General features: G+C 32.3%; 1 long non-coding RNA gene across 1 annotated transcript; it reads right to left on the bottom strand.

Moving 5' to 3' along the window:
- Window positions 1-1,924: 1,924 nt before the first annotated feature.
- LOC127721299 (uncharacterized) lies at window positions 1,925-13,576 on the bottom strand. The gene is made up of 3 exons (XR_007991114.1): window positions 13,316-13,576; window positions 2,793-2,881; window positions 1,925-2,360 (listed from the first exon to the last, which is right to left on the bottom strand). It is a non-coding gene; the product is annotated as an uncharacterized LOC127721299 (long non-coding RNA).
- Between the last annotated feature and the right edge of the window lie 4,002 nt (window positions 13,577-17,578).

Here is a 17,578-nt window from a genome sequence, read left to right on the forward strand (position 1 = left end):
TTAATTTTATATTTTATAACGTCGACATTAACATCTGTATCGACAGAATATACTACATTAAGTGAATTACAAGATTAATACATGCATAATTTACCACACTTTTTATCAATTGTCTGTGATGTCAACCTTTGTGAATAATTTCATATTTAATATTATTTTACTTCATCTCAAAATGCCAGACTTTGATTGGTATGATACGAGGGATACAATTTACTCTATCCCATGGCAAATACTCTATTACCCTTCACGGAGACGCTTGATCAAATGTGCGCTTTATTGAATACAGATGGTTGTAATGTACAAGACGTCATAGTGTATTTCTTTTAATTTGAAACTCAATAGACAGTAATAACAGAACATTCAGTATAATAAATTAAATAACACATATCTGAGAGGGTGATAGAGCAGATTGTCACCCTCGAAAAGACACTGTCAATCTTGGCTTCGCCTCAGTTAACAATGTTTTCTCGGGGTAACAATCTGCTCTAACACCCTCTCAACTATGTGTTATTTATATACTGATCAATATGATGTTAATAATCCAAATGTTATCTGCCATGATTGAAGATTTATGGAAAACGATAAACTCGACTGTCTAAGTAAAGGGGAGGATTGAGCGCTCACAATTATGTGTTACCCCGTCACATTCTTTATGTCCCTGAACCAATTAAGTGGCCTAACATTTAGTAGTTGTCGTTGAATGTTGTCTTTCATTTTCTTTAATCGTTCATTGTTTTACTATAGATAAAGAAAACTTTCAATTCTATTCAATAAGGGTCGAAGTCGAACACACCTCGCCACTAGCGGGGTTCAGACTCATAATGTAACATTCAATTTATACGGTGTGTCCTGAAAAATTTGATCTTTACGGTCTGTCCTGATAACATTTGATTTATACGGTGTGTCTTCATAACATTTGATTTTTAGGTTTTGTCCTGATAACATATGATTTGTACTGTGTGTCCTGACAACATTTGATTTGTACGGTCTGTCCTGGTAACATTTGATTGCTATGGTGTGTCCTGATAACAAATGATTTGTAGGGTGTGTCTTCATAACATTTGATTTATACGATGTGTCCTGAAAAAATTGATTTGTACGGTTTGTGCTGATAACATTTGATTTGTAAGGGGTGTCCTGATAACTTTTGATTTGTACGGGGTGTCCTGATAACATGTGATTTGTACGGTGTATCTTGATATCATTTTATTGGTACGTTGTGTCCTGATAATTCATAATTTGAACGGTGTGTCTTCAAAACATTTGATTTGTATGATGTGTCCTGATAACATTTGATTGGTACGATTTATCCTGATAACATTTAATCTTTAAGTTACCGGTATGTCCTGATAATTTTTGATGTGTACTGCGTGTCCGCAAAAAATTTATTTGTTTTTTTGCATCCTGATTACATTTTATTTGCATGGAACATCTTGATAACGTTTGATTTGTGCGATGTTTCTTCATTATATATTAATTCTACTGTGTCTCTTGGTAACATTTAATTTGTAAATGGAGTGTCATGATAACTTTTGATTGGTACGATGTGTCCTGCTAGCATTGTATGTGTATGGTGTTTAACATAAGATTCGATTTGTATACGTGATGTCCTGATAACATTTGATTGGTATAATTAATTGGAAAATACTTCATTCGTATGGTTGACCCTGATAACATTTTGATGTGTATGGTGTATAAAAATAAGAAGATGTGCTATAATTGCCAACGAGACAACTCTCCACAAGAGAACAAATGAAACAGAAAGTATGTGTCTTCATAACATTCGATTTGTATACGTGATGTCCTTATAACATTTGACTAGTATAATTGTATGGTGGACCTTGATAACATTTTGATGTGTATGATGTTTTTTTTTAAATATAATTTGATTTGTTCAGTATACCTTCATAATAATTGAGTTCAGTTGTGCTCTTTAAAGTTTTATTCAAATATTCAAAATTGAGACACATTTGATTTGTAAATCGTTTAAAAAGAAATGTATAAAAATAAAATACTTAATAGACATATGACGGATAATGAGTTTTTTACAGGTGCCATACTTTTAAGTTGGACAGGACCAAACAGACATTTCTTGTACACAAATCCACGTGCATAAAGACAAACGTGTGCTGGGTCACAACATTCAGTTTCGTCACGACAGTCATTCCAGTAATCTGAACAGCATTTATTTTTAGGTCCACAAATATGATTGCGCTCACAGTGGTAGTTGTATAAACATGGACCAAGGATGGAACTTTTTTCACAACGAGGCTCGGTTCCCGGATGTTTCAATGAACAACTGTTACTGCAACATTCTGAGTTTGAAAAGCAACCTTCATTACTCCATTTACATCCAGAAGCTGAAAAAAATCCGCAACAATGACTAATCAACTAATAACGACAGTTTGAAAAGCAGATTAATAATGTAAGGGTAAAAAATGAGTTACAAAAAGAAATATAAAGAGTAATAGCAACTATTTTTACCGAGCGTAGCAGGAACGACTGCTCTTTTGGAGTATCTTAAGTCCACATTCGGTTATAGACGGGGTTCGTTTTGTTCAATCTTTAATGATCTGTGTACTTTTTTTCTTTTCTAAACGGTCGTTTGTCTATTCTTTGTTTTTTTTTTTTGTAATGGTGTTTTCTATTTTCTGAAAACCATTTTACCATAAAACATCTACACAGAAAGTAAATATTTACTATATGTTAATATTTTTTAGTATTTGCTTACTTAGAAACAAATACTATCAATAAAAACATACATACTATGTCTACTGATAAAGATATCATACCTGATAAAACATCGACAAAACATAATATGACTAGCACCATCCAAATATAGTCCTCAGTCACCATAGTCAAACATAATGATCACGTGACTCTGTAAAGAACATAACATAAATTAGATGATGATAACTATAAATGAATATTGCTCAGGTACCGTAGTCAAATAAAATGATCGCGCGTATCATATTACAATGACTTTCACTATCCAAACACAATTCAGTCATCACAGTCAAACGAAATAATGACGAGACTGTACAGAAATAACAAAACTAATATGACTTTAACCATACATGTATAATCATTAGACATAGTAGTCAAACATAATGATCACATGACTCTGTTCGGTTACCATAGCCAAACATATAAATAACCACGTGATTATGAGAAAACTAACATAAACAAGTTAAACTTTCTAAAAGGTAAGGAGTGTTTCTCAGTATCCTCTATAATTATGTCGACACGAAGCAATAGTTGTTGATCATGTCTCAAATACCCATACTGTTATTGTATTCCTTATCTTTTGTATTCAAAACCTTCTCTCTGATTCTAATCAATATTATACATCAGCCACATCATAGTGCAACCAATCCGAACTGATAATTTTTAAGTAATAATTTCAGGATGATGTGAGTATCGAACAAACTTAACAGCTTTGCACCGTGACATGCGTGATGTGAAGCAATTATATTACTATCACAATATATAATTATGTATAGTCCTACATCACGATAGTCAAACTAAATTATCACATGAATGTTTGAAAAATAACAAGTAATTTATATGTTGTATACAAGTTATCATTTTGTACAAATTATAATTTGTATTTTGATTTTGTACAAATTGTAATTTGTACAAAAAGTGCTTGTACAAAATGTGACTAAAATTCACTTATAACTTGTACAATAATTTATCGTATGGATTTTGTGATTAAAAAGCATTGATACACACTATAGAAACTTTTCAAAGCAATTTTTAAAGTCATATTGATTCATTTATATTGCCTTGATGTTATAAATTGAATTCCTGTTCACTGGTCGTTTCCAATAAAAATCGATCATATCAGAGTAATTGATCAATCGCCTTATCATGCTCTTTTTGTTTCTGATCCGAAGATAGGTTTGTCTTCATCTTCTTTGCCCAAGAAACTTTTGTCAAATCTTGAAACTGAGGAAGATTTGGAGGAAATGTTCAAAGAGGTTTCAGAGGAGAACAGTGAAATTGAAATTGATGGCACGGATGAAAACACAGATGCAGAATCGGTAGAATCAGAAAGAGAACCTAACGATTCTGTGACTGATAATGAAACTGGATCAACTAGTACAACTATTCAAGTTGTATCAGAGGAAGTCGAAACCCCAATCATTCGTGCAAGAAAACGCGCATTATTTGGCCAACAAATCCAAGCGGATGTCCTAACAAGAAATACAAAACAGAAACTGAGCGAGTTATCTGTTGGAGACAATGTTATCATCCCAATTCCACAGTATGACCGAGCACCGACCGATCCGAGGAATATACAAAGTGTTGTTGTGGAAGTAGGAAATTTTGGCTGTCGTGTAGGGACAATAGCTGGTAATTATCAGGAGTCTTAAGCAGAAACCAACTAGAATCTATTAATGACTCTTTTTTGTCCGTTACACAAATTCCTGATTTACAACTTGCCCTGACGGAAGCTGTGAAAAAAATTTTAAAAACGTGTTGACAGGGTTATCTGTCTTGCAAATGTAAAAGGCGGTTGTAACAATTCGAAGTGTACAGTCACTTTTTGTACAAATTACAATTTGTAAAAAGTTAAAATACAAATTATAATTTGTACAATTTTTTTGTACACATTATAATTTGTACAAAATGATAATTCGTACACAACATATATATAACCACATATTCATGTAAAGAGTTAAATATAACTATAATCATTTTGTTCAACAACACATTATTTGCTGGCTTTCCGCCTTGTACAAATTTTCTAAATCATATTCACTCGCATAGCATATAAATGTTTCATTTGATAATTTCATAGTTTTCCCTATTGGGTTTACTTTATAAAACAGTCAAGTCTATACCATATTTTGTTGACCAATATATTTAACGTAAATACAGTTTTCTCTCTTTAAAATTTACATATTATTCACCATTTTCAAACGGTCCTTTCTTTTGGTAGGCAATCAGGGTTGTTTCACTTCAAATTAATGGAACCAATACTTCTGTACTTTCTCATTTTGATTTAATTGACAACGTCTTGATATTTTTATAAAGCTGAAGGAAATGGATTAACGGAAGCAAATAATGTTTAAGGCTAACGAAGACTTAAATTGAAAAATAATAAAGGAAAGTTTCTAATAAAAGAACTTAATTAAAATCGACGATCTTAGGATACAATTAATTACAAATGATAGGACATCCAATTAGAATCGATGATCTTAGGATGCAATTAATAACAAATAATAGGACAGCGCATAAAAACACCAATTAATCATAATTCATAGCCTTGCATTAGGTTAAATTATTGAACAATTGATTGCTGCCTGCTTACCGTGGCTCTGAACTAATACATCCGTCATTGTGTTATTTTGCTATGGTAAAATTTCTTGTATTCTTGTCTTTCATTTTTGCTAATGTGTTTTGTCTATATGCCTTTTTGTGTTTATTTGTTACATATTTGTTTGTTTTTATAGTGACTAAGATTATAACACAATGTTGACTGCTGTACCCCTATTTTTGACATTTTTACCTATTATTTCTGTTTGTTTTGTTCACACATTGTTGTCAATATAATGGAATTTTATGCGACTGTCATACAAGTGAGAGGTTTAGCTAGCTATAAAACCAGGTTTAATTCACCATTTTCTACATTAGAAAATGCCTGTACCAAGTCAGGAATATGTTATCCATTCGTTTGATGTGTTTGAGCTTTTGATTTTGACATTTGATTACGGACTTTCCGTTTTGAATTTTCCTCGGAGTTCGGTATTTTTGTTATTCTACTTTTTACCGTCAAGTGGAAATCATTTCCTGCATATTTAAGACGAGAATATTTTGACAATTAATACAATTCTGCAAGGTTGGACGACAAGGATGAAAGCCGGGAAACTTAGACTGCCGTTTGAGAAGAATAGTTTGTTGGATAGAGGCATATCTTTAGACCTTAAAGAGTTTTTGCAAGCGTATTTTGACGTGCGGTAAGCGTGGCTCTTTGTCTACAAGGTTCTAACGTCCCCAATTGACCAGACGTGGGTGCCAATTTAAACATCCCGAATAGCCAAACGGACGGGGTTCTATTACCGATCGAAAATTACCATGGTGACCATATTTTACCCAGTTACCATATCGGTATTACAAATTATTGCAGCAATGGAATGTACGTTAGACTAAACAATAAGTGTTTTGATGACACAATTGTGTCAATATAACGGGACTATGAACAACTGTCATACAAGTGAGAGGTTAAGCCATCTACAAAACCAGAGTTAACCCATAATTTTTTTCGGAAAATTCCTGTACAAAGTCAGGGCTATGAAAGTTGTATTCCGATCATTCCGTTTGTGGAGCATTTTATTTTGTCCGGGTGTATACACAGCTACTTTTGCATAGGTACTATTTCTGTACAAAAAATCTGTAGTACTGGAAATCTACTTTTAATATTCAGTACTATTTTGTTACTTTAAAATTATTGCAATATTTAAGTACCTGTATTTTACAGTACTTGATTTGTACTTGAAATTTAAGTACTACAGATTTTTGGTTACACCGTTACATTTTCAGCATTTTGAAAGTTTTTCTATTTAAAATCTCTTAAAAGTTATGATGTTCAAACATGGAATATTGTGATCACTGTTGGTATTATTTCTGTACCAAAATTTTAAGTACAAATCAAGTACTTTAAAATACAGGTACCTAAATATTACAATAATTTTAAAGTAAAGAAATAGTATTAAATATTAAAAGTAAATTTCCAGTACTACAGATTTTAAGTACAGAAATAGTACCTATGCAAAAGTAGCAGTGTAGACCTTTTTTTAATTTCATTTGAGTTCTGTATTTTGTTAAAACCATTTGGAGTAAAATTAATCATTTGAAGTTTCCTGCGTCATAGTATTCTTACAGATGGCGACTGTTCAAACAAATCGCTAACACAATGATAATACCATCGCATGAAGTTTCTCTCTCTCATTTAAACATCCAATGATCATATAATAACTACTAATTCTTCTTTATAATTTACTTGTTTATTGAACTTTTCCTGAGTATAATTATCATTTTTTCAAGATTCTTTTGGATAATATTATAATGATTAAAAATGGATTATTAAGTTGGCTGTACTGTTATGATAAAGCAGCCATAAAGAGAACAGTTTAAATCATTCAGTTATTACAGGAAAACTCAATAATGGTGATTTATACTGTTCTAAACAGGAAATTAATAATAAGCTATTCATGGGTAATTCTGTAATTCTATCAACCTGAGGACAATGTTTTATGAAATTTGCATGATGAGGCTTGCTAGGATGTTTTTCATTTATTTATTATTTAACATTTAATACAATGTTTTTTTTTCTTTATTCTTTATTCATATTATATATTTCATATTTTGGCACCACATTATTCTTTATGCTGCTTTTGGATCTATTGTTAAACATTTTAAACTATGTTTTTTTCCTTATTCTATATTCATTTTAACTATTATATATTCCATATTTTGGCACCCCATTATTCTCTATTTTGTTTTTGGCTCTATTGTTAAACATTTTAAACTATGTTTTTTTTTTTATTCCTTATTCATTTTAACTATTATATATTTCATACTTTGGCACCCCATTATTCTCTTTTCTGATAACCCCAACCCGACCCTCTGCATGGCGTGCTTATGTCTATGAAAATATTGTGATATGCGATCACGTAAAACGTATCAAGTGATATGCGTAAAATCAGACAAATTTATCACCATTATAGTTAATATAATATAAATATTTTTTTCTTGATTAAATACCGTAACTTTAAGCTTTTACTTTTATTACACGGTCGTAAATAGTACAATTGAATGGATTTGCATGAATAAATAATTTTAAACCTTGAAAAGTAAAATTGGCATTTGTAATGAACAAAAATCTTTTCCAAAGCATTTAAAATTGATTTTTTTGACTTTTGGGCGAAGGTAAAATGATTGAAAAAGAATTATATATTAACAGTACTGCAGCAGTATTAAATGGTATTTTATGTTTTGAATAATGTGTTATTAATTTTTCTGCAGATGTCGGAAATTATAGAAGTTAATAACGAAATATAGGGGAAAAAAAACAAAACAAAACAGCAACATAAAGTAAAAGCCTTGTTTCAAATGATTTTTGCGAGTATTTTCATAGGAGTAGAAAATTTTCACTAGTAAGATAAATTACGAGAACAAGGAATAAGGATTTGAATAGTTCGATTGCTCTGTGTCAATTGTCTCTGGATGAAAGGTCAAACCTCGTAAATTTGATATGAACACATTTTGATTCATAAGACGAATTGCTATCTCACCGATCCGGCTTTAATTGAAGTTAATAACTTATTGTGGTCTATTTAACTTAACTTCCAGTGGCAAATATTCCATGCATTTTAAGCAGGATAGAAAAGTCAATTGTTTGACAATTTTCGATTTAACTTACAAAGTAATGTCTGAATTAATTTAGTAGCGATAATGTATATGACAACATCCTTCAAAAAAAGAAAGGGGAGCTCCTTTTTTAATACACTTTTTTAAGGAGTAAATAAATAAATGCTTTAATAAGACTGACGAGACATATTTATTTATTTTGTTATGCTTTTGTAAAACTAAGCTGTTTGTCAAAGAAGGACCTTCATTATCCGCTCCGTTGTCACTGCATTATTACAAAGTTCTAGTTTTAGTACAGTGTTTTTTTAAATAATTTATTTTAAACGAATTAGATGTCTGGAATTACTAAAAAATCTGAATTTTTTATTACTGTGGTCTCGGATTCATTTAATGAAAATGTATGGATGTTTTGTAAAGAGATTGAATATTTTACCACTACAGATACAGCTGTACCAAGTTACAAATGACTTTCATAGCAGATAATAGTTGACTTTTGTTTATTAGGTAAAACAATATCTCCATCGATCAGTTTTGAATTTTAATCCATTTTGTAATCAATAAGTTCGTAAAATTATCAATAATGTATGAATGTGTGTGTAATTAAATTCAATGAAGTTTCTCATTGTTGAAGGCCGGACTTTTACCTATATTGCTTATATCCACATCATTTGAACTTTTGTGGATTGTTGCCTCATTGGCAATCATACCACATCTCCTTAGGTTATAACGGCTTGATTTATTCTAAAAGCATTAAACAACAAAAATTATATAACAGACATCAACCAACGACAACCAATGAATTACAGGCCCATAACATGAGAATGAGCCGGCGTTCATCATGTTTCTAAGCTGCCAATCCTTCCCTAACACACGAGAGTAGTGTAACAGCACATCATAAAAACAAACTGGGTCAAAATTTGTTCAGACAGAAGCTGCTGTACGAGTATCATAAAAGCTGTTTAACCACTCGATTTGTTTAGATCAATGAGATTTTACCATAGTATGACTGTTGAAAATGTTGCCTGAAGTCGTATCTAGTTTTAACAGAACTGAAAATAACTAATTGGGTACTAAACTAAAAAAATCGAAGGTATAATATTACTTTAAGTAGAAACGGAGGAACTCTTAAGGTGTAAATCGATCAAACAAAATAATTCCGCTATCATATCACTGACTTTGTCACAACATTTTAGTGACAAGCAGTGCTGTTATATTAGGTTTTTCGGACGTGATTTGAGGGTGTTGATGGTGATCCTTCATTTCTGTATTCTTTAATTTTTGACAAATTTTTTCTTTATCTTTATAAATAACGCTGATTCAGTAAAAATCTCATGAAAATCATTTTACTATTAGATGTATTTGTTATTACATGATTTATTTATTTTGTACATGTTTTATTTTTGTAATCAGTATTTTATTACCAATTTCTTTAATCTTCACGTTCATTCTTTCTTCTTTTCACCCCAATTATTATCTTTTCTTTATTTTTTGACTCATTTTTCTTTTTTCAATTGTTTAGCCCTATTTAACATTCTTTATACCCCATATAGACCCGCTTAAGTTCGGTCTGTGCCTCTTTTTCACAATTCTATCAGTTGTTTACACTAGATTCCCTGACATTTTTATTGACAATATTGATTGGAGTGATTCACTACCGCTTTCGTCGTAATTTTTGTTTATTTTATTAGCAGCGATTTTTCCAATACAAACACCAAATAATTACATAAAAGCACAATCCTTAGAGTCACGCTATATGAAGTATAGATCAATCATCGCTGTCACATACAGGAAAGCATGAGTTCCGCATTATAAAATATGTTGCAATAAAATGTTACAAACGAAGGAAGGCGTGAGTTACGCATAATAAAGTATATTACAATATTTCTTAAACAGAAACAGGGAAACCATATAAAGTGTGGTGCAATAAATATATTGCACACACAGGCAAGCGTGAGTTTTGCATCATAAAAGTATATTGCAATAAAATATTTTATTCACAGGCAAGCGTGACTTTTGCATAATAAAAGTATATCATGTATATTGCATTAAAAAATTATACAAACGGGAAAATGTGAATCACTATAAATCAAGTATAAAATATTCTACACACACACAGGAAAGCGAGAGTATGGTTATATTTGGTAAATTGCAAAACAAAATAACACACAGAAGAGGAAATCATGCGAACTTGAGTAATTAGCAACATCAAAAAAGGGACAAAAACAAGAAAGGAATCACGCTATATGAGTATTTTGCTGTGGAACTTTTTACATCAAGTACAGGGTGAGTCACACTCTATACGTTATATTAAGGATATCTTAACTAAATCTATTGATTGATTTTTGGTTACTTAACGTCCAGTGGCAAATATTTCAGGCATTTTCAGGACGAGAACAAATTAACAATAAATACAATAGGTGGGTCCTGTAATAGAGGCCGTCCAAGATGAAGGTTTGAGAAATGTAGTCTGCTACTGGAAAATTAGGGTGTATTGGATAGTGACAGATATTTTGCCTTGTAACAGGCCACCTACGGACCACTCAATGCGTTGTTACAAAGGTTTTTAACGTGCAGACAGCGTATCACTCTCTCTACACGAGGTATCGGATATATTGTCCCAATTCTGATCGGATGTGATTGCGTACTTGTACATCCCGCACAGCCGAAGGGATGCCCATCTTTTGTTTTACTGCCTGTCAGAAGAAGACCTGTAGTGAACATATTTCTATTCCCCAGTCACCCTTGGGGTGTTTACAAGATCTATCTACTCGTGATGCTTATTGGTCAAGTAAAGACAAAGGTAGATGAATTTGTTAATTTTAAGTCCCCTTTTGTTCATAAAGTTCATCACGTGTTCACTTATTTTAGACATCATTTTGTGTTTGAACGTTCCTGATAAATCAAGGTAAATCATTGAAGCGCTTCGGAGAAACTAAGGGGGAAATGCGTCATAAGGCTACTAATTAAGCCACTCTAATTCGAAAATTAAAAAGTATTATAAATCTACAAAAAACATTCTTCGGATATTCATAGAACATTTAATAGTCTGTAGGACATATTATATACAAACAAGTCAAAATTGAAAATAAAGTTCAAACCTATGATTGCGTTGGATAAAAACCGCAATTTTTCTACGTGTGCATGCAAAACAAATTTCTTGGTAGAGGGGTCTCAATACAGCACAAACAACATTTTCCAAAAGACCTAAAAAAGTGAAAAAGTATATTTTAACAAAACGCATTTGACTAGCAGGTCGAACAACAGATGTTCTTATACCATGCTGACTGCCATTGGCGATTGCCAAATAAACGGATCACCAGATGTAACAAAATGGATCTTAACTATTAATTTAATACCAAACAGAAAACAATAAACTTCAGTATTTATATATTTGAATTTTGTCTAATAAAAGAATCAAAATAACACGTTATAAACTTCATCCGTCCAAAGTACTTTTCTGGATTTACCTACGTCAGGATCGCTCAAAGCGTAATATTTGAAAGCCGAGGATGTTTAAAAACCGAAACAGTTGAAGAGCTTGTTTATAAATTGGTAATAAGGGCTTCAACCTTCTCTTACATTTAGTTCAAAACAGCAAAAACTGTAAAAATAGACTAATTTTTTATATTAATAGTTCATGTAGTTGTATATCAGAAAAAGCTGTGATATAAACATGTATTTTACAAAGATGTAAATTAGTTTCAATTATCTTTTAGGGTAAAGCTCTTGCTAATATATATTTTACCATACAATTTGCGTAAAACAAAACAAAACCGGCGGTTATATCACTGGTCAAATTGAGCCTTTTCCATTTGAAAAAAAAAAACAGGAAGGTTTTACCAGGGGAAAGGGGAGATGTTCAAAAACCGAAAGTCGTACAACAAAAGAAAACGTTGAAGCCAAAAGAACAAAAAAAAACATCTACAAACACGGCACAAAAAGTAGAAAGATTGACAGATACAAACAAAGAAAAAACCTGACTGTGAGCTAATATTTTCCAGGAGTTGCAGCTATTGGGATATTGTAAAACATTTAAATCTAAATGAGGGAGTCAGAGAATAGACGAAAACTGGCTGTGAGCTTATATTTTCTGGGAGATTCAGATATAAGAATATTCTAAAACATTTGAGTGAATAAGAAAATAAATCTGGGATGAATTCCAAAAATAATTTCCTATGAGAGATCAACATGATTGTACAGTGTATAGTATGAAACATATAAAAGATGTGCATACTACGAACAACTACATTGTACTGTGAAAATTGTATGTATTTCGTGTCCCTCATAGACTATTTTCACGTTTTGACTTTTGATTGCGGAGTATATATATATATATTTTTTTTTTACAGGTTACCTATTCTGGTGTTGGACATTCTGGTACTCGGTAATGTAAGAGCAGCTAAAAGAAGTAAAGTCAAGCTTACAATCAGTGCAATTTGGAGCAAAACAATTACTATTATACACTGTATTACTGATTTCCGATGATTATGTCGTTTACAGAAAGCATAAAACATTTTTCCCGATTGTATGCCTGTTTACCTCTTTATTTATTTATTTATTTATCTTTAAATTTACATATAATTGGTTTATTATATACTTGTTTTGAAATTTAAAATGGAAACAATTAATGCTTTGAAAATGATATCAATTCCCTTGGAACAATATTATGGTAACTTTACTCAGAAATTTTCCTGATATACTAGTATTCAGGAAGCAATTATTTAAATCTATTAAAGTCTAGTGCTGGTGTAAATTCATAATGAACTTGTTTACATTTATTTAAGAATAAGTTAAATTAATGAATGAATTAACTGAAACAATAAATTGTTCTCATATTTTTAGTACTATTTTAGGTCCTATCGTATTTAGCGATTATAAGAAAGTGTTGCATTGCACTTTTTACTGTATAAAATAATAATTGTACATAAAGCCTTACCTTAAAATTTGATGTTCAAATCATAATGACTGCATTCCCAACCAATTTTTATTCATAAAAACAACATGAACAATATAATCACGGACAACTTCTATTCTGGAAGACTTTATTAAACAGATCCAAGTAGTTCGATTTTTCTGTAAAAAATAAAACTAATAATTATCTATAGGAAGCGAGTCCCAGATATAAATATAAATTCTGCATGAAGGCTTCCAAACAATTGATGGCGTATTGATTTTAATCAATTTCTGTCCCGTTTTAGCTAAATGTGTATTGGAGATCAATAAATAACTGCAGTCATTAGCTCTTCATTCGTAATACGTTCCGGAATTGGACGTTTCCTTTCTAATCTGATTTAGTATACTATTTCTATAAAACCACGGATAAAGCCACATCGTAGAGACTGCAAATATGCATAGAAATGTTCCTACATTTATTAGTTTTTAGACACGTTCTAGCTGTCAGGATGAAAGTAAGAATTATATACTTTTGTGGGGGATTTGATTGTTCGATAGCTGTTTAACGTTAGTCAGTGTTTATTACATATTTATTCGGGATGCCGACGTTTTAATTTCCTACGAAATTATCCTGCTTTATTTGTACAGTGATAAAGCAAGTGCTTCCAACCCAAACTTCCCATTAATGGATAGAGCAAATTACCGCGTGATGACAACATTTTGATTACCTAAAAAAGTATCTGACTTTGTACTGGGATAAAGCCAGTGCTCCTAACCCAAACTTCTCATTATAAATAGAGCAAATTACCACATCACGGCAACCTTTTAATTACCAGAAAAAGTGTCTTACTTTGTACTGGGATAAAGCAAGGGCTCCTAACCCAAACTTCCCATTAAGTATAGAGCAAATTACCACGTGATGACAACATTTTAATTACCTTAGAAAGTATCTTACTTTGTACTGGGATAAAGCAAGTGCTCAAAACCCAAACTTCCCATTTATGGATAGAGCAAATTACCACGTGATCATAACATTTTAATTACCTTAGAAAGTATCGTACTTTGTACTGGGACAAAGCAAGTGCTCAAAACCCAAACTTCCCATTAATGGATAGAGCAAATTACCACGGGATAACATCGTTTTAACTACCTATGAAAGTATCTTACTTTGTACTAGGATAAAGCAAGTACGTACTCCCAACCCAAACTTCCCATAAAGGAACGAGCAATTTACCATGGGGTCAACGAGGAGATTATTTTGGAAAATATGATTAAACTACGATCCCATCGATGCGGTTATAAGAATATGACATTGCGCAACAAGCCCACCGATGCCGTTATTTGTAAATTAACTCGTCATAGATCCGATACCCCAGACGCGCGTTTCGTCTATAACGGACTCATCAGTGTTAAAAAAGTTAAAAAGGCCAAATAAGTACGAAGTTGATGAGAGTTGAGGAGTGAACATTCCGAAATAATTTGACAAATACAGCTACGGTAATCTTTTACTAAGTAAATGCGATTACACCACGTGCTCATCGAGGCGGTTATAAATGGGAATAAAATTTCGACATTTCGAGTCATCGGGGTGGTTATGTGGGAATATGATTTTCTGATGAGCCAAGAGAGGTGGCTATACTGGAATGAAATTTTACAATGACATCAACGGGATAACACTTTGCGCCCGTGCCCAAGGATGTGTAAGTGGGAATTTTAACATTACGACCTCACCGATGAGGTAGCCGAATGAGGCGGTTATGATCAAATCAAATCAAATCAAATATTTTATTATTCCAATCATGGTCCCACAGGGGGCATTTACAATTAACAATTATAATTAGATATGAAAATATAAGCAACAAACATGAGACATTGTACAGCATATATTTATGGATGATATTACATCACGTAAATATAAAAATGAGAAGATGTGGTATGATTGCCAATGAGACAACTCTCCAACAGAAACCAATTGACATAGAAGTTAGCAAGTATATGTCACCATACGGCCTCCGCCAATGAGCAAAACCAATACCGCATAGTAAGCATGATATTTCATCGAGTGTTCTCTGAAGCGACTATTTAGACATGAAAAAATCAACGCGCCCACAGAGGCTGTAAAGTAAGAATTTCACCACGAGCTTATTGACGCCGTCATGGTAAAATGATATAGCTCCTCGAGTCGGTCATTCAGATGGTTATTTGGGAATGAGACAACATGACCCCATGGAAGAGGCAGTTAAACTTTTTCTTTTGTACAATTTCATTTGGATATTTGCTAAATTATGACAATTTTGTAATCAAAATTAGGGTAAAAGCCGTCGACGTGTCTTTGAGTCCGTCCTCCGTCCGTTCGTATACAATTGCCAAAAATATATTCCTACGACTAATGACTTGATAATTCATAACTATTATATATAATAATTTATTATCAAACTACATGTACTCTTTCAAACTGGGTACAGACGTCAGCGGGGTACTGACACCTGCGTGAACAAAAGATAATATGTACAAAACAACATAATGATTGCAGTTAACAAGTAATAAGATAGTTACAAATATTAAAAAGTCCAATTATTACAATTACACTAAAATAGCATAATTACATTGGGTTTATCGTAAAATTACATTGCAGGAACATCATAAGTTTAGCATAGTGTTATCATTAAAATAGTCCATTTCCCAATTAACGATTTGATTCTGTTATCATGGTTATTATACACTTTTAACACAAATTGCTTCCCATTGCCAATCATAGAGTCTGACTTGTTCTATGTATACCGGATAATATTTGCTTTTTTCAACGCAAACCATGATAAGTTTAAAGTGATATATCGTTGTTTTAACCGATGTTTAGAGAAAATAACTTCTGATATCAAACGTGTTTTCATTTACATTGTATCATAGATCAAATTTACTTGTTCAGTGTATGTTCACTGGTGTTAATATGTCTTTTGATTGAGTTAAGCCATTTCAATTGATATTTGATAGTGTGTCTTTCTATGTTGTGATGTTACACTATTGTTTCAGATAAGGGTGAAGGCTTGGTACCATTAAAACGTTTAAACCCTATGCAATTGTTTGCACCTGTCCTAAGTCAGGAATCTGGTGTTCAGTAGTTGTCGTTTGTTGATGTGGTTCATAAGTGTTTCTCGTTTCTCCTTTTTTATATAGATTAGACCGTTGGTTTTCCCGTTTGAATGGTTTTACACTAGTAATTTTTGGGACCCTTTATAGCTTGCTGTTCGGTGTGAGCCAAGACTCCGTGTTGAAGACCGTACTTTGACCTATAATGGTTTACTTTTATAAATTTTGACTTGGATGGAGAGTTGTCTCATTGGCACTCATACCACATCTTCTTATATCTATTACCCTTACAAAAAATTAAATGTATGGAAAGATTTACAAAACGTAAAGGTCACACACATTACGCACAGATAAATTAGCCCTTTCTTGATTGTCAATGAACATTTATGTCCCTCTTAAGTGAGACAACTATAAAAATGGATCCCTTAATACAAGGTCAATTATGGGAATTGGCAGATAGACCATTCATAAATATACTTAGTATGTAAAGACCATTTCATATAGAATGAAAACTTTGGCAAACATTCCATAATACGGTAATATAAATTTGAAACAAAGGTTTGCTTCTATCACAAGACCATCTTTAGTGTCAAATGTCTGTGGCCTATCTGACAGACCAACAGAATTACATTTTACCACCATTTCATTTCGAACTCAAAAGAATTCAACAAACAAAAAATATGACCCTAGAAGACTATTAAGCGATTATTTAAGTTTTATATAAAAAAAAAACAACATTACGAGCCTTTACCAAAACGGTCGACTGGGATATAGATTCATGGTCACCCGTTGGTCTTTTACCGGCCGACAGTTATACCTTTACCAAAATGTGGATTCCATTTGGTTTGTGCGAGATGTATAAATACGCAGCCACAATCTGTCAGAATGAGACGATGAATCCTATACCTAGTGTAAAGAATGTGAAACGCCCTCTTCGCATTAAAAAAACCTTGTGACAACTATGTGAAGGGGTGCGTATGTGGCCTGTTGCAAGGCAGAGTTTCGGACCCTATACAACATAACCTCATTCTCCAGTGACAGTCCAAATTTCTCGCCCATCGGCTCGGTCAACCGTACTTGAAGAACCTGTCTAATGTATTCTTTACTTGTGTTCGTCCTGAATATGCTTGAATGGACATGAAGCAAAAAACAATCAATAAAGCATTAAGAATCCAACGACGCGACTATATAGGAAAATTATGAACTGATTGCAAAAGTT

The sequence above is a fragment of the Mytilus californianus genome, unplaced genomic scaffold, assembly GCF_021869535.1.
Source record: "Mytilus californianus isolate M0D057914Y unplaced genomic scaffold, xbMytCali1.0.p SCAF_12, whole genome shotgun sequence".
In the NCBI taxonomy this organism is placed as follows: Eukaryota; Metazoa; Mollusca; class Bivalvia; order Mytilida; family Mytilidae; genus Mytilus; species Mytilus californianus.